At 34.9% G+C, this 4,344-nt stretch overlaps 1 pseudogene; it reads right to left on the minus strand.

The window, feature by feature from the left end:
• Positions 1-2,533: 2,533 nt before the first annotated feature.
• LOC143386139 (antizyme inhibitor 1 pseudogene) lies at positions 2,534-3,886 on the minus strand (annotated as a pseudogene).
• Between the last annotated feature and the right edge of the window lie 458 nt (positions 3,887-4,344).

Consider the following 4,344-nt stretch of genomic DNA (forward strand, 5'->3'; position numbering starts at 1 on the left):
TACCACTAAGCTATACTCCCAGCCCAAGCTAAGATTCTTAATATCAATAATTCAGATGAGTTGAATCTTTAGGTCTACTAGTCTACCAGACAGTGCTCAGATGAGCACTGCAAATGTTTTCCAGAGTATCTCTCTATTGTCCATGGTTTTATGATTGAACTTCTTTTCTTTATTTTTAATGTAATGCAACAATAAACAGGGGTTCCTATATGGCCCATTTCTTATATGGTCACACTTTAAAGATACCATAGTCTAGCAAGAGTAATTAAGAAACAATTCCTGCGTTTACATTTAGCTTTCAATGAACATTAATGAGGATCCAATTCTTAACCCACAGCAGGAATCCCACCAAAAGAATTCCTTTTCTATTTCTCTCCAATTCTCTAACAAACTGCAGGTGCCTTGAGACTCCCATTAGGCAATTACTTTCAGCTGTCTCCCTGAAACACCCTGGGTCGTCCACCCTGTTTGGAATCTTGGCTTTCTACTTTCCCTAGGGTCCCTCTGCAGCTCTATTCCTTAAAAGCAGCTGTTCATATTTATAGTCCTGTTTCCCAGCTGTGCCAAGTTGGTCTCCCAGGGCTGAAGGAACCAGCAGCCTTCCTGCCTCAGTCTCCCCCAATCTGTAATAATCAAGACTCTCAGAGTGCCCCGGGAATTGCATTTCTTCTAACACTCAGCCTGGTTGTCTCAGGAGAAATTCAAATAGAGAATTCTCAAGGATGAATTCTGGTAAATAAAATTCTTCACTTTGTTATATCTCTATATAGAGTAACTTATTCAAGAAGTTAGCTAAAGATCAGGTTGGTTTCCTCAAGTGACCCTGTTTATCTCTACCCTAGAATATTATTGGCAGATAATATAATCCAAATACCTAAGAAAAATATATTTTTTTTCACTGTAGCCCCTGGGACCTTGGGACTCCAAAGGGACTGTTAATATTTTCACGACACTTATGAACCTCCCCCATGGTTCCATTTTAGTTATGTCTCCATTAAAACAGCAAAGAGAGCAAACAAACATAACTGCCTGAAATCTTTCTTGAAAGAACTAAGATAGCTTGTAAATTTGTTATGTAACCTTTTATTTTATTTGGCTGCCAGACCCAATCTAATCATATATCAACATACTTCTGGCAAAAAAAAAAAAAAACAGGGGAATCCCCAATTTTATCATACAACTGTATATTCAGAGACCACAACCTTGCAGGCAATAATTCTGGAGTGCTGATTTCTTCCTTGCCAGTAGCCAAGTAAAATAGGGTAACATGAAAATAGGAACTTTATCTACATTGAGCTCTTTTGTAGAGATTCTTTTGCTGACAGTCCTAAAATCAGCCATGGTGAAGATTTCTGGAGAATCCCAGTTAAGACTTTTTTATGGAGGAGGGGTGCCACTATAATACAATCATTAAGTTATGGAAGTTTATTTAAATGATTAAAACAGTATGCATATCATAATATTACTTTTGCATTTTGTTTGAATTGGTATGCTAAAATTTTATTAAGAACTTGTTTGTATGTTAATGATAGCCATTTTTTACAAATTGAAATCTAAATTCTTTGTTGGCCTCATACATTTATTAATGTTCTTTCCTCTTCAATTTTGTAAAAAATGTTTATAATAAAATTTCTGTTATTTCATTATTATATATTTGGTATAATAAAATTTCTGTTATTTCATTGTTTCACATTTGGTAGAATTCACTAGTGAAGCCTTCTGAGATGGAGATTTTAATTATGGGAAGGTTTTGACTGCCAATTCTGTTTCTTTTATCAATGTGGATTTTTTTGTTTATCCAGTTGTTCTTAAGTGAAATATGTCTGAAGTGGATATTGTACATTTTATTTAGATTGTCAAATGCATTGAAATAAAATTGTTAAAAATATCCCTATATGGTATTGTCTTTATAAGATCTATCTAATGCCCAGGGATGATACATGTCCACGATATTGGCAATTTTTGCCTGTTCTCTATCTTTTCTTTTTAATTTCCTAATTAGTTAAACTAATGGTTTATTCATTTACTTCATCTTCTTAAACAAGCATCTTCTAGTTTTATTGATTTGTTCTATTGATTCATTTTTTACTGCACTTATTTCCACCTATACAGTTATTTCTTATTCTATCATTTACTTTTTTGGGTAATAAATATTTATTATATTTAAATATGTGTTTAATGCTATACATTTCCCTCTAATCACTAATTTAACTACATTAAAAATTTTTGATATGGCTAATTTTTTTTTAAATCTACACAAAATTTTATTGCAATCATACAAGGGTTACATTAGGTCAAATACAACAAATACTATGATGCAATTTTACATTTATTAAACTACAGTTCAAAGCACAAATTTACACATTCTAAATACACTAAACGTATCTAATGAAGTCACGTTTGCCTTCCACTGACATCTGATATATCTGGGTGAAAGACATTAACTTTACAAGACTTTTTAACACGAATCCTTAGTATAAAAACTGTGTACTTGGTATGTAAACAGTTTAATGGGGAACCCAATTAGTGGGCTTCCATCTCCACTAAGTCATCCATTTTGTTGCATATTTTATTTTAAACACTTAAGGGGCTGTTCAAACTGGTAAGTTTAAATCTGGATACATTATCTAAATCTCCCATTACCCCCAAAATGAATTATAAATGAAAGCTGATTTCGTCTGGTCCCAAATAGCTATTACTATTAATTTTTGTTTCCAAGAGAATTAACAGAATAAGATTGTTTAATTTTTTTTCACCGGAATGTAGACCAGACAAGCTTAACCTGCTAACTTCAGATCTAAAGAAGCGTGAATGCCTGTTTAAGCTTTAGTGGAAAAGCTGTCTTCTTGGCTCAGCTGAATGCAAGAAGGCACAAAGAAGAAGTTCTTCATAATTGTGTCTGAAGTAATTCTAGCATCTTGCATCTCATACCAATCACTGAATGACATCATGTAATAAATAGCTGGCGTCTGAAAATCATTAAAAGCAGATGGTTCATGGAAAGAATCTGCTCCCATGTTATCAAAGATAAGCCAATCACCCACATTCAGCTCAGGAAGTAGACAGTTTTCCACAATCTGATCAAGCTCATCACAGGATGGACCCCAAAGGCTGCTTGTAAAGAGAGGCTCATCTTCCTTGTATTTCTTGTGAACCTCTGGAATGGAATTTAAGTCCTCAGATAGTTTACTTGCAAAAGAACCATAAACACCATCATTCATATAATACATAAAAGCTGGTTCATCACTCCCGGTTTTTCCTCCAGAGGAAAATTTATCATTTTCAACAACTTTCTTTGCAATGATATTAACTGCAAGTGTAAATGCAGAAGACACATAGTAGCTTCCAGGTTCTGAAATTATCTTAATGCCAGAGCCTTCAGGAAAGTAGATATCCAACAGAGGGCTGATAACATGATTAACCTCTTCCAATTGAAATTCAGTTCCTGTAAAACCTCCACCAATGTCTAACATGTTCATTGTAAAACCAAATTCTCCAGCCATGTCAAATACCCATCGAGCATCAGATAGAGCATGTACGTATACTTGAGATTTTTTGCAAGCACTTGAAACATGAAATTTGACCCCAATTATTTGGACATCAAGTTCCTTAGCACATTCCAAGAGATCCCTACAGTTCTTCAGTGTAGTGCCAAACTTCATGCTACCCTCTTCACCTCCAATAGTATCTTCTGTTGCAATATGTAGTAAGACCTTGGCATTTGGATGATTACGTGCGATTTTCTTCAATTCAATCTCACTGTCACATGTCATGATATTTACTCCAATTTTTGCTGCATACTTTATCTGAGAAACTTTCTTGCAAGGACTTATGTAAATGATATTTTCTGGAGATACACCCAATTCCTGCAGTAAAGCCATTTCATTTTTACTGAAACAAGCAAATCCAATTCCAAGAGCTGCCAAGATCTCAAGTACAGCTGGAGTAGAGTTGCACTTCACTGTGTAAAATGGCTTTATCTGAGCCACTACATTCTGCCATTGACTGTGTTTCTTCACAATCTTTCCAAGATCCCCCACGAAAAATGCATTTTTCCCTGTAAGAGTATGTTCATAAACATAGTTATCAATAACATTTCCAAGGTTTGTTCCTTCATCCAACAGGCCAACAGAGTAGTTTGCATCGTCAATAAATCCTTTCACCTCAGCCGTATTCCACAAAGCCGAAAGTCATAAACCAGGAAAAACAAGAGACGGGCCACCAAGCCTATGTCTGGGTCCTTAGAATATGCAACAAACTGCTACAAAGGCTTCTACAGTTGATTGTACTTCAGAAGAAACTGATACATCTTTCAAATAATCACAAGATAATTCTGGCAGCAAC

Source organism: Callospermophilus lateralis, unplaced genomic scaffold (assembly GCF_048772815.1).
Source record: "Callospermophilus lateralis isolate mCalLat2 unplaced genomic scaffold, mCalLat2.hap1 Scaffold_113, whole genome shotgun sequence".
NCBI lineage: Eukaryota > Metazoa > Chordata > Mammalia > Rodentia > Sciuridae > Callospermophilus > Callospermophilus lateralis.